We start from the raw sequence: 14,665 nt of genomic DNA, 5'->3' as shown, positions 1-14,665 counted from the left end.
GCGCTTTGGATAGAGATCTCTGTTTTTTCTGGAAGAGTGTGGCAGACGCCAACATCACCTTCCTCACCACCACACTTATCTGCTTCGAGTTCTTCGAGGACCAACTCGAAATTCGAATAGGTTAGAATGCTTAAGCTCTTGTTTTAATACTTACTTCTGTTAACTGTTTCTGGGCGTCTTGTGCGTTGTGCGCAAGACTTTGTGATCCTGCCTGTTGACCAGAACGCTGGAAACTGCCTCGTCAAAGGATAGACGTGTGCACCGCTTCACACCTCCGTTCCTCTTCGAGATCCACCTCAAGAACCTGCAAAGAAACAGAGCGGCGCCGCTGCGGCCGATCGCACTCCAACGCCCAAATCAGTGACCGAATCACCAAATACTAAGAGAACAAGAACCGTGCAAATCCTCTCTCACAGTCAGCTCTATAACTCGCAAGCGTAAAGAGTATAATCTGAACGTGCGTACCTTAGAAAGTTCGTTGAGAACTCTTATATACCTGGTTACTTTCTCTCTCCTGGCAGTTACAGACTTGGACACGTGGCTCGTATCCAACTGTACACGTGCCATCATCTGGAGCCTCCTTGACTTGGGCGCTGCTTCTACTCTTGTTTTACTAAGTTACCTATGCATGGTACTGCCCAGTACATAGCCAACTTGGGAGTGCGATCTCTACTGGAACTGGCGAGTTAGGGTGCCTTCATATACCTTCCCTGTGGTCTCGCCGGCCGCCTTCATAATCTGCTTTTCCTTCATCTTCGGCGATGTGCTTTTTCTGGCGATCTCCGATCGCTTGGTCGCCTGAGTTTACATCTGGCGACTTCATCTTTAACCCGGTGATCGCCTATTCTGGCATGCTGGAGATCGGAACACGCCAACTTAATAACTGGCGACTTCACGAGCCCCCCGACTTCCTTCCCTTCTGCCAACCTGGCGCCTTGCCAACACGCCTATACTGTAGCGGGATGCCACGTCATCACTTCCGACTACCAGGGCGGTACACAAGCCCCCCAGTCTTTAAGCGAAGACTTGTCTAGCGAAAAGACTGAAAGAGTCAGGTCAACACCGGTCTACGTGGCACTGACGCAGAATTCTAAGCGGTTGTACTCTCTGCTGCTCTGACACTCCACCAAACCCCTCGTCCATCACTCGACACGTGGCTTCATCAACGGTTACCTTCAGTTATCGTTTGCGCTTCCCAAACCCATTTTCGAAAAAACTCTTAAACCCATTTTCACTCTACTGTTCCATCACTCTTCTTCGTGTTCTCAAACGCTCTCACCTTCTCCTGCAAAAACTCTCTCTCAGCGCTCTTCAACATCCTGAACCATCATCAACCTTCATCGTCTTCCTGATTATCGAAAGGTACCTACTTTCCTTCTTCTGCTGGTTTTCCTTGCATTTTAACCGATTCGCATCATCCTGTAACTGCCTGGTGCATACGCTGTGGGTTGCTTTTTCCATTTCTCCTTCTACGTAACTTAGGGCTTCGTCAATCATCGCAACGAACCTACGTTCGTTCGTTTTACACCTTCCTTCCATGATCGAGTCAGCCTCTGTAGCCCCTGATCATTTTTCCTTTTCTTCTTCCTTTGCAGCTGCAACAATGACTCGCACAAAGATCACCCCGAATCCTCCTCCTTCATCAAGAAACCCCCCTTCTTAGGCACACGACCCACCACGAGTTCGTGGCGCTTCATCTTCCCAGGCTGAGAGGCCTGCGTCTTCCCGCCCTAACCTGGCCCAGGCGACTCCACCTATTGCCGGAGGAGCCCCCGTTCCCTTGCCAGACTTCAAAACCTTGTATCCCTGGGCCAACTCGACCCTTCTGAGGGAGACATCTTCTGTGAACACGGCGGAAGTAGTTTTGCGGTTGACTAAGGGGGATGAGCTTCATCAATCGTTTCATAAGGAGCACGACGAAAAGATGATGGTGCTGCCTTGCCCCCCCGATCTGCCTGTTTGTGCCGATGACAAGGTGAGTGCCGACGGGCCCTTCTGCTTCGTCTACACGACCTTATTCAAGAAGGTGAAGCTCAAGTTCCCTTTCACCCGATTCGAGAGGGAACTCCTTACCGAGCTAAACATTGCCGCCGCCCAGCTTCACCCTAACAGCTGGGCGTTTGTTCGAGCTTTTCAAGTTATGTGCGACCACCTGGGGCTGCCCGCATCCGTGGACGTATTTTTATTTCTCTTCGAAGCCAAGCACCCAGGAGACCGCCTGTGGGTTAGCTTGAACGCGATTGCTGGGAGGTCCATCTTTGCTATCTTCCAGCAATCCTATAAAGATTGGAAAGGGAAATTCGTCCAAGTGCGCCCTAACGACAAGGACGCCTCCCTACTCGACAGCTTCCCTTTGTACTGGGTGGACAAGGGGAAGAAAGAGTCCAAGAGCTGCTTCAGGAGACCCAGAAGTCCTGACAGCATGGGAGCGTTGGACCGAGATCTCTGCCTTTTCTGGAAAAGGGTCGCGGATGCCATCATCACCTTCCTTACCACCACCCTGATCTGCTTCGAATTCTACGAGGACCAACTCGAAATTCGAATAGGTTAGAACATTCACTGTTGTTTTAATACTGCTTCTATTTGACTGTTTCTGGGCGTCTTGTGCGTTATGCGCAAGACTTTGGTTTTATTTTTCCTGCACCGATTATCTGCTATGCTGCATACTGCCTTGTGCACTTATTTTCTCCTTGAGTTAACCCATGCATTTTCGTTTCATTCAGATAACATGTTGGGCAAAGGTATGCTTGCTGAACTGAGGGCGCTCGCCCGAACCCACGGGTTGGCGGCGGGTTCTCAAACGGTGCCCAACTCGGTGGTGGAGACAGCCATCGTCCACGGGCGATCGCCACCTAAGGAACCTGCCCAACGCAAGAAACTGGTCCTCAAGAGGCCCAAGAGGAAGGCTCCCCAGATAGTCCAAGAGGATGAGGAAGAAAATGACGAGGTCACTGAGGATGGCCTCGTTACTAAGAGGAAGAGGGTGGCACCTTCTTCACCACCTGCACCACCCCCTCTTCCCTCGTCAACGCCACCATCCACACCTGCTCCTCCTCCATCATCGCCACCCCCACAAGCTCCTGTTTCACCAGTCCAAGCTATCCCGCTAGCCACTGCGCTGCCTGCGGTTGAGGCCCAAGAGCCAAACTTCATGGAGGACCCCCCGAGCGCCTCCACGCCACACGTATCAGCGGGAGGGGGTCCCCCTTCAAATGCCTCAGCCGCAGAGGTTGCTCCAATCGGGGATGAGGTTGCTCATACCTCTCCGATTCTGATCACTGAATCCCCGATTCCGTCGCCGCGCCAACAAGCGCCCACTGAAGAACCTGCTAAGGAAGGTGGCGACGAGAACCCACAACAGGCCCCCACAGCGCCTCTGGTGCCTCTACAAGCAGCAAACCTCCCCCTTGAGGTCACGAGGATGTGGGAGCCTCTATCTGCTAAGCTAAAGACAATAGCAGAAGACATCCCAGCCATCATCACCAGAGCTGTGGAAAGCTCTACTAGGAGGCTCCAAGACGACCTCTTCAACCTCAAGACCGAGAACAGCACCATGAGTGATGGAGGAGGGCCAAGCACACCTACCCAAGGAAGCCAAGGCACAAGCCAAGGAGAGCGTCTAGACCAAGACCAAGACCAAGGTGAGCGTCTAGGACGTGAAAGTAAGCGTCTAGGACATGAAGGTGAGCGTCTAGGCCGTGAAGGAGGGAGGCTATCCATGGAGCTAGACCGTCTAGGACCCCATACAAGATCAATGGCCAAACATATTCAAACACAAGCAAATGAGGCCACGGATGGAAGAGAGAAGGCTTTGTATATGTTTGCATAAAGGCCCATTGGGGGTACTTAGTAGATAGGATAGTGTAGGAAGCATTTTTGATGGAAACCTTCTAGAATCTAGGGTTGTGTATGGCCGGTCATTGCACCTTAGATTTAGATTTAATTTTTGGTTTTATTTTCTTTAGAAATGTGGCTTAACATTTACGTCCACATAGCCTATAAATAGGGAGGCTATCTCATTGTATTTGACAAGTTTATTTGAGTATTGTTATGCTGCCCATTTTGTGCACTAGCTTTACTTCTCCTAGAAATCTAGGCTATAAACTTCACTCCCTTCACCTTTCTTCATAGAGCTGGCCGAACCTCTCTAATCCATACTCATCATGCACCTTCAAAGCCATCACAACTCCTAGGAGGGCTTTGTTTCACTCACCCATTGCTTTCGCCCCATTTTTCACTACTTTGATTCAAGAAGAACACATGAAATGCCATCATTTGGTATCATGAGCTTTTGGTTCTTCAAGATGAGTAGCTTGTCTTTTTAATTTCAGTTCTTCTTTATTTCATCTTTGTCATTTCAATTCCTTACTTGTCTTGCTGTTTTTATATTTTAATTTGTTCTTGGTGTGTTTTGTGGAAGATCCAACCCAAGCACTCTTGTTCATTTGATCTTAAACAAGTTCTTGTGCAATTTGTGATAGGATTCCATACACCTTTGTGTTGCTATTTTGTTTTAGGCTTTGAGTCTTTATTGCTTTCATTATTTTGCTTCATATTATGCTTTGAGTCTTTAATTTTCTGAATCTATACATGTTTTGTCAAGTCATGTTCATCCATATTGTCATCAATTCTTAGTAGTCCTATTTTTTGGCTTGATTGTTTCTTGTTTTGGGTCTCTTTATATTGCTTTAATCTGCTGTTATTTTGATCCTTTGGTGTTTTTTATTTTTAGTTTGAGTTCATAATTGTGTCTTAGTTCATACACAATTTCCATTCTCACATTTTCCATTGTGTTAATTTTGGTTATCTTGCTGTTTTCTTCCAGTTTTCCAGATTTCCCCTGTATCACCTCTCTGTTCTGGGCTGTTTTGTTTAACAAAATTTTTCTACCCATAGGAAAATTCTGAATTTCTGGAAAATGCAAGTTTAAGGTGTTATAGAAAAGACAAAAAAAGAATGAGGTCAAAAGGAGCAACAGAAAAAAAATGATAAATCTCACAAAATCAGAGTGCAAATCTTGAGCGTTACAGCTGGCCTAACTGCACACCAAATTTGCAAAAATTATTAAAAAAAAATGGTGCATGCGTTTTAGGTGATTCCAAAGCCAAAATTTAGCTAAGATCCTGAATTTTCTTTTATCCAAATTTCAGAAACAAATTTTACAATTACAGCTCAGCATAAATCGGGGAATCTGGCCCACAACATTTTCCAGTGGTGCTGTTTTTTTTTATTTGGTCATCTAATCTAGTGCTTTTCTTTAGGAGTTCCTTTTGTGTGCCAACTTTTATTGAGTACCTTTAATTGTTTGCTTTAATTTCTTGAATCTCTTTCTAAGTTGTCATATTATAAATCCTTTTGGTGGTACTGTTTTCTTTCAATTAAATTTGTTTCTTGCTTTTGTTTCTTGACCTCTCAATTTGGGTGCTGGAATTTAATTCTCTCTTGGTGCTTATGTGCATGGAATTTGACTTGGTTTAAGGTTAAGCCCTTGTGAATAGGTGCTGGAAATTGGAGAATTAAAGCCAACTTTCTAAGAAGGAGTCAAAGCTAAGGCGAAACAAGCTTCTTGAAACAAACACTACAAACACCTAGAAGACCAACAATCAAGACAACAAAGAAAGTGCACTAACCAAAAAGAGGAACAACAAAGGGGGTTTTCTTATCTCCTTTACAACTTGGTTTATTGTTAATTACCTCTTTTAAATTACGTTTTAGACGGTGAGTGTGTCTTCAAGGGCTCAAAGTGTCCAAGAAGCCTCACCTAGGGCCGAATAGCATAGTAAATTTTGCTTAGTAATTTGTGCTTGTTTAAACTTGTTTTTCTTTGTTTCGGTAGAAACGTTTTGCATGTTTAGCTTTGTTTAACTTTGTGCTATACCGACTAGCTTTGCTGCATATCTAGTTTACATAGTTTTCTTGCTTTTTGATTTCTCAACTTCTTGTGTTCTAAGTGTTCTACTAAGAGAAAATTTTGTGTGAAGTCATTGGAGGAAAAGTTTTTGGCAAGGAAAAGGCTTGGTACTTAAGTAGTCCATTGTGACTCACCTCCCTTACCTGGAAAACTCCCTTCTCTAACTTTCCTAAACTTTCTCCAAGTAAAACACCTATATACACAAAATTTTAGCCATGTCTTCTTCTTCTCACTCTCCAAAGTCTATAGAAAGTGAAGTAAAATCTTTGAAAACTCTTTTAAAAGAAGTATCCCAAGCGGTACAATTGATCTCTTTTAGACAATTGGAGAATGAGAACAAAATCAATGAGTTGGCTAAAGCTCAAGAAGAGAAGTCACAAAAATCACAAAAATAAAAAAAAACTCATGCATCACATTCTCAAAGTATTGAATCTCTAGGGGAGGGAAGCCGTAGAATCAATGATTATTACCAACCACCCCCTAGAAGAACTAGGCAAAGGGAACAAGAGGTGCCAAGGGAAACAAGAGTAGACCTACCTCATTTCCATGGTAAGGAAAATGTAGAAGTAAATCTAGATTGGGAGATGAAGGTAGAGCAACTTTTTGCTTGCCATAGGGTAAGTGAGGAACGAAAAGTACCCTTAGCCACCCTTAGTTTCCAAGGGAATGCCATGTATTGGTGGACCTCTCTTGAAAGAGATAGACGTCTTCATAGGGAACCTTCCATTACATATTGGAATGACCTTAGGGGAGCCCTAAGACGTCGACATATACCCTCTTACTACCATAGGGAGTTGATGGACAAGCTCCAAAGACTCCAACAAAGAAATATGAGCGTAGAGGAGTATAGACAAAAGATGGAGCTCTATATGATGAGAGCCTCTATTAGAGAGGAAGAGGAAACCACCATTGCTAGGTTCCTTAGTGGCCTATCACTTGAGATAAGAGATAGAGTAGAGCTCTTACCTTATCAAGACTTGAATGATTTGGTTCAACTTTGCATTAAAGTTGAGCAACAAAACTTGCGCAAAACCTCGAGTCAAAAGGTGAGCCCCTATTCTAGCTTTTATCCCAAGAAAGAGTTTAGAAGGGAGGGTAGTACATCCAAGGAAAAACCAAAAGAGCCTACCAAGCCCTTCACCAAAGAAACCTCAACCCCACCCATCCGAGCTAGAGATGTCAAGTGTTTTAAGTGCTATGGTAGGGGGCATGTGCAAGCACAATGTCCAAACCAAAGGACTTTGTTTTTAAAAGGTGTAGACGAGTACACTAGTGGCGAGGATGAGCCTAGTGAGAAAGAGGAAGGGGGAGAGGATGAGAGGGTAGCTCCACTAGAGGGAGAATTGCTTATGATTAGGAGAACCCTCAACAATCACCCTAGCACATCCATGGAAACACAAAGGGAGAACATCTTTCATACAAGATGCAATGTTTTAGAAAATATATGTTCTCTCATTGTGGATAGTGGATCTAGTTGTAATTGTTGTAGTGCTAGGATGGTTGAAAAGCTTAAGCTACAAGTAGTTCCTCACCCAAAACCTTACAAACTTCAATGGCTTAATGAAAATGGGGAACTACATGTAGACAAGCAAGTGGAAATCAAGTTTTCCATAGGGAACTACAAAGACAAAGTTTTATGTGATGTAGTGCCTATGGAAGCTTGCCATATCTTATTAGGGAGGCCATGGCAATTTGACAAGAAAACCTTGCATGATGGTCTCACTAACGAGATTTCCTTCACCCATAAATATAAGAAGTTTGTACTTAGTCCTTTACCACATTCTCAAGTGGTGAAAGACCAAATACAAATGAAACAAAAGAGGGATGAGGAAAACAAAAAAAAAAAAAAGCTAGAAAAAGAGAAAATCCTTAGGGATAGAAAGGCGTGGGAGAAGAGTGTTCCTTCCCACAAGGTTGGTCAACAAGAAAAACCTCTTGAAAATGTTTTTGAAAACTTGCTTCTTGTTGAACAACCAAGCCTTATCTTTTGTAAAGGAGCACTTACATGCACTGCCACAAGTAGTGAACTCATGGTTTTACCTCCTCAAGTAGAAAACCTTTTGACTGAATTTGAAGATCTATTCTCCCAAGAAGGACCCATTGGGCTTCCTCCTCTTAGGGGGATAGAACATCAAATTGACTTTATACCGGGGGCAAGCCTACCAAATAGGCCTGCTTATAGAACCAACCCCGAGGAAACAAAGGAGATAGAATCACAAGTTCAAGACTTGTTGGAGAAGGGTTGGGTTCAAAAGAGCCTAAGCCCTTGTGCTGTACCTGTCTTGTTGGTGCCAAAAAAAGATGGAAAATGGCGTATGTGTTGTGATTGTAGAGCAATCAACAACATCACCATCAAGTATAGGCATCCAATCCCAAGGCTTGATGATATGCTTGATGAATTGCATGGGTCAACTCTATTCTCCAAAATTGACCTTAAAAGTGGATATCACCAAATTCGAATCAAGGAGGGTGATGAGTGGAAAACCGCTTTTAAGACCAAATTTGGATTATACGAGTGGTTGGTGATGCCCTTTGGGCTTACTAATGCTCCAAGCACATTCATGAGGCTTATGAATCACACCTTGAGGGATTGTATAGGTAAATATGTAGTAGTTTACTTTGATGATATCTTAGTCTATAGTAAAAGCCTAGAAGACCATCTAAGTCACCTTAGGGAAGTTCTTCTAGTTCTTAGGAAAAATAGTCTTTTTGCCAATAGGGATAAGTGTACCTTTTGTGTAGATAGTGTAGTTTTCTTAGGTTTCATAGTTAACAAAAAGGGGGTGCATGTAGATCCCGAGAAAATCAAAGCCATCCGCGAGTGGCCAACTCCACAAAATGTAAGTGATGTAAGAAGTTTTCATGGGTTAGCTAGCTCTATAGAAGGTTTGTACCTAATTTTTCTAGTCTAGCTTCTCCTTTGAATGAACTTGTGAAAAAAGATGTTGCATTTTGTTGGAATGAAAAGCATGAGCAAGCCTTTCAAAGGCTCAAAGCTCAACTCACCAATGCACCCATTCTATCTCTTCCAAATTTTTCCAAAACTTTTGAGATAGAGTGTGATGCATCGGGGGTAGGCATAGGTGCGGTTTTGTTGCAAGGTGGACACCCCATTGCTTATTTTAGTGAAAAACTCCATGGTGCCACCCTCAACTACCCCACCTATGACAAAGAGCTCTATGCTCTTGTGCGAGCCCTAAAGACTTGGGAACACTACCTTGTGTCCAAAGAATTTGTTATCCATAGTGATCACGAGTCTTTAAAATATTTAAAGGGCCAACACAAGCTCAACAAGAGACATGCTAAATGGATGGAATTTCTTGAACAATTTCCTTATGTAATCAAATACAAGAAAGGAAGCACCAATATAGTGACCGATGCTCTTTCAAGACGGCACACTCTCTTTTCAAAACTAGGTGCCCAAATTCTTGGATTTGACCACATAAGAGAACTCTACCAAGAAGATCAAGAACTCTCATCCATCTATGCCCAATGTCTACATAGAGCGCAAGGAGGTTACTATGTGTCCGAGGGATATCTTTTTAAAGAAGGAAAACTTTGCATTCCCCAAGGAACACATAGAAAACTCCTTGTCAAAGAATCACATGAAGGGGGACTCATGGGCCATTTTGGAGTTGATAAAACTCTAGATCTTTTAAAAGCAAAATTTTGTTGGTCACACATGAGGAAAGATGTCCAACGACATTGTTCTAGATGTATCTCATGTTTAAAAGCAAAGTCTAGAACAATGCCGCATGGACTCTACACCCCTTTGCCGATTGCAAATGCTCCTTGGGAAGACATTAGCATGGATTTCATTTTAGGACTTCCTAGGACTGCAAGAGGCCATGACTCTATCTTTGTGGTAGTGGACCGTTTTAGCAAAATGTCCCACTTTATTCCATGCCACAAAGTGGATGATGCTCAAAATATTTCTAAACTCTTCTTTAGAGAAGTGGTGAGACTCCATGGTCTCCCTAGAAGTATAGTGTCCGATCGAGATCCCAAGTTTATAAGCCACTTTTGGAAAACTCTTTGGGGTAAACTTGGAACAAGACTACAATTTTCAACTTCTTGTCATCCTCAAACGGATGGTCAAACCGAAGTAGTCAATAGATCTCTTGGAACTATGCTTAGAGCTATCATGAAGGGAAGCCACAAATCTTGGGATGAGTACCTTCCCCACATTGAATTTGCTTACAATAGAGTAGTTCACAAGACTACTAATGCTTCTCCTTTTGAGGTAGTATATGGTTTTAACCCTCTCACGCCCATGGATTTGATACCCCTTCCTAATCCACAAGATTTTGTGCATAAGGAAGGAGTACTCAAAGCTGATTTTATCAAGAAAATGCATGAGAAGATTAAAAATCAAATACAACAACAAAATGAGAAGTACACAAAATACAACAACAAAGGGAAGAGAGAAATAATTTTTGAGGAAGGAGACTTAGTTTGGCTTCACCTTCGCAAAGATAGATTTCCAACTCAAAGGAAGTCCAAACTAAGTCCCCGAGGTGATGGACCTTTCCAAGTTCTCAAGCGAGTCAACAACAATGCTTATAAATTGGACCTACCTCTTGAATATGGAGTACATGACACTTTTAATGTAATTGATCTTTCTCCATTTGTAGGTACCAATGACGATGACGAGCTGGATTTGAGGACAAATCCTTTCCAAGGGGGAGGGGATGATGGAGGAGGGCCAAGCACACCTACCCAAGGAAGCCAAGGCACAAGCCAAGGAGAGCGTCTAGACCAAGACCAAGACCAAGGTGAGCGTCTAGGACGTGAAAGTAAGCGTCTAGGACGTGAAGGTGAGCGTCTAGGCCGTGAAGGAGGGAGGCTATCCATGGAGCTAGACCGTCTAGGACCCCTTACAAGATCAATGGCCAAACATATTCAAACACAAGCAAATGAGGCCACGGATGGAAGAGAGAAGGCTTTGTATATGTTTGCATAAAGGCCCATTGGGGGTACTTAGTAAATAGGATAGTGTAGGAAGCATTTTTGATGGAAACCTTCTAGAATCTAGGGTTGTGTATGGCCGGTCATTGCACCTTAGATTTAGATTTAATTTTTGGTTTTATTTTCTTTAGAAATGTGGCTTAACATTTACGTCCACATAGCCTATAAATAGGGAGGCTATCTCATTGTATTTGACAAGTTTATTTGAGTATTGTTATGCTGCCCATTTTGTGCACTAGCTTTACTTCTCCTAGAAATCTAGGCTATAAACTTCACTCCCTTCACCTTTCTTCATAGAGCTGGCCGAACCTCTCTAATCCATACTCATCATGCACCTTCAAAGCCATCACAACTCCTAGGAGGGCTTTGTTTCACTCACCCATTGCTTCCGCCCCATTTTTCACTACTTTGATTCAAGAAGAACACATGAAATGCCATCAATGAGGGTTGAGGTGGAGAAGTTGTCTTTCAGCTTGACGCTGGCGGAGATTGAACACTCCCGAGTGGAGGACGCAATGAACACCGAGCTCAGGTTGGCGCGCAAAGAGGCCACCGATCTCCGCCACAAAGTGCAACAGCTTGCTCAAGAAAAGATCGAACTAGAGAGCAAGATTGTGCCTTACCGCGTCAAGGTGGCTGACCTGGAGGCTCTCATGAAGGCCGACGCCGTCAAGGTGCAAAAACTAGAGAAAAGGTCAGCCGACCGAGAGACCCTCCTTGGGCGGGTGGAAAAGGCAAGGGACGACGCCATAGCTGATCTCGCCAAAGCCAATGAAGAGAAGGGAAAGGTAGCTGCTGAATTGGCCCAAGTGCAAGCGGGAATCCAAGAAGGTTGCTGAAGACCTTCTCCAGGCTCAAGAGACCAATGAACAACTCAAGAAACAGGTTGAAGAGCTGGAGCGACAGAATAAGGAGCTGAAAGAGCAAACTGAAGATCTCAAGAAGAGGATTGAGGAACTTTAGAAACAGATTGAAGAACTCAAGCTAAACTCTGCTCAAATTCTGGCCGCTGGATTCGAAGCTGCACGGGAACAATTTGCCTGCTTGTTCCCCGACCTGGATCTCAGCATGGTGTCGCTGGATAATGAAGTGGTGGATGGAAAAGTGGTGCCCGCCGAAGACTGATCAATTTAATTCATCCATCGCTTTCATACTCTCCCTTGCATTATAACTTGTAATAGACTTTATGTCCTTTTGTATATATGTTTTGAACTGTTATTCACTGTTAATGACAAATTCTACGTTTTTTCCTCCTTTGACTCCTTCAATCGCTTCAACTTTCCTTGCGTGTTTAATCTCAAAGAAATGTCTTAGCAAAACCGTAGGCACGATCTTTGACTTAACTGCTTCGAACCACTTCAACCTTTAAGCAACAATCACTTTATCGATTCGTAGACTTAAGGCAATTAACCTTATCGTAAAAACATTCCTTAAGCAACAAACTTTGACTCAGCCGCTGGTTTAAACACTGCTTCACCCGATCTGCTCCACCAAAACGGGTCCTTTAACATTCTCTCCATCGTTTGAACTTTTCCTGGTCACCAGAAACTCTTGGCGATCAGCTTCTCTCTGGCTTCACGCCTTGGCCCTTGCTCTTTGATCTGGGGGAAGAGATGCCTTTCGGATCCTTCTCTGCCACCTTGTGCTTCAGAGCGAGAGACCGGGTGGCTAGGCGTTCTCTTCGAACCGACCTTAGCCACCTTCAGAACTTCTTCCACCCTCTACACCGTACCTGAACTCGTTCGAGACGAGAAGGATTTTATCTTCCCTGAACTCGCTCATAGGCGAGAAGGTCTTTAACTCGCCTGAACTCGCTCACAGGCGAGAAGGTCTTTTACTCGCCTGAACTCGCTCACAGGCGAGAAGGTCTTTAAATCGTGCCTCTACATTGCCCCAGGGGTTACATCTACTCGCCCCCAGAAACACTGAGGACTTTTACTTGCCTCTACATTGCCCCAGGGGTTACATCTTCTCGCCCCCAGAAGCACTGAGGACTTTTTCTTGCCTCTACATTGCCCCAGGGGTTACATCTTCTCGCCCCCAGAAACACTGAGGACTTTTACTTGCTTCTACATTGCCCCAGGGGTTACATCTTCTCGCCCCCAGAAGCACTGAGGACTTTTACTTGCCTCTACATTGCCCCAGGGGTTACATCTTCTCGCCCCCAGAAGCACTGAGGACTTTTTCTTGCCTCTACATTGCCCCAGGGGTTACATCTTCTCGCCCCCAGAAACACTAAGGACTTTTAACTGGTGCCTCCGATCGCCGAAAGACGATGAGGACTTAAAAAACTTTAACTGATGCCTCCAATCGCCGAAAAACGATGAGGACTTAAAAAACTTTAACTGATGCCTCCAATCGCCGAAAAACGATGAGGGCTTAGAAACTTTTTAGAAAGCATGCAAAATATCTTTAACTCGCCTTAAATCACGTATAAGTGACAAGGTCTTCTTCAAAACCTTTCTGGAAAACAGCAAGCATGCAATCTGAAAACGCCTTATACTTCGTAAACTCTTCTTTTATTGGGTGGCCTCATTAAAAACCCTCCTTAGGGAAAAAAGAGTGCCCCCTTCAAACTGTTTTATCAGAAACATCGTAAATAACTTTTGTGTTCGTCTTTACTTACAAAAGTTCTCAACTGTAATACAACTTCAAGTGCGTGGCGTTCCAAGTGCGAGGGATCGCCCCCCCCTTCCAGTGTCTCTAAGCGGTAGGCGCCGTTCCCGAGCGCCTCGGTTATTCTGAACGGTCCCGTTCACTTAGGCGACAGCTTATTCTCCATCCCGTACTGGTGGGCCTTTCTCATCACCAGGTCGCCTTCTCTAAATTGCCTTGGCATCACCTTCGAGTTGTACCTTCGTTCAATCCTTCTCTTCACCGCCTCAGCTTTCAGTCTCGCCCCTTCCCTGACCTCGTCCAGTAGATCCAGGTTCAGCCTTCTCTCTTCATTCGAGTCTTCCTCTACAAAGTTCTGGAATCTCGGCGAGCTCTCCTGGATCTCTACTGGAATCATCGCATCACACCCATAGACTAGGCTGAACGGGGTCTCATGGGTTCCTGACTGCTCGGTGGTGTGGTATGCCCAGACTATGCGGGGCACCTCCTCAGCCCAGCTTCCCTTGGCTTTTTCTAGCCTTCTCTTCAAACCTCTCAACAACACCCGATTAGCTGACTCCACCTGGCCATTTGTCTGAGGGTGCTCGACGGATGCAAACACTTGTTGAATTCCCACCCCTTCGCAGAGCTTCTTCAACAAGTGGCTTGCAAACTGAGTCCCATTATCCGACACCAGGCGTTTAGGCACTCCAAACCGGCACACGATGTTCTTCCACACGAAACCTTCGATCTTGTGTGCGGTGATCTGGGCCACTGGTTCTGCTTCGATCCACTTGGTGAAATATTCAATCGCCACCACCAAGTACTTCATCTGCCTGATCGCCAGCGGGAAAGGTCCCAGGATGTCGATTCCCCAGGTATGGAACGACCAAGGGCTATAAATCGACTTCAACTCCTCGGGAGGCGCCTTATGCCAATCGGCGTGCTGCTGGCATTGTTTGCAACATTGGGCATACTTCTTGCAATCTTCTCTCATGGATGGCCAGTAGTATCCTGCACGGAGAGTCCTCGCGGCCAGAGCTCGACCCCCGACGTGGCTTCCGCATATACCTTCGTGGAGCTCCGCCATGATTCTCGTGCACTTCTCGCCATGTATACATTCCAGGAGCGGGTGAGTGAACCCAAACCTGTACAGATCGCCATCGATCAGGGTGTACTTGCTAGAATTCT

Source organism: Phaseolus vulgaris, chromosome 1 (genome assembly GCF_051622355.1).
Source record: "Phaseolus vulgaris cultivar YP4 chromosome 1, ASM5162235v1, whole genome shotgun sequence".
In the NCBI taxonomy this organism is placed as follows: Eukaryota; Viridiplantae; Streptophyta; class Magnoliopsida; order Fabales; family Fabaceae; genus Phaseolus; species Phaseolus vulgaris.
Note: the sequence above shows the minus strand (reverse complement) of the source record.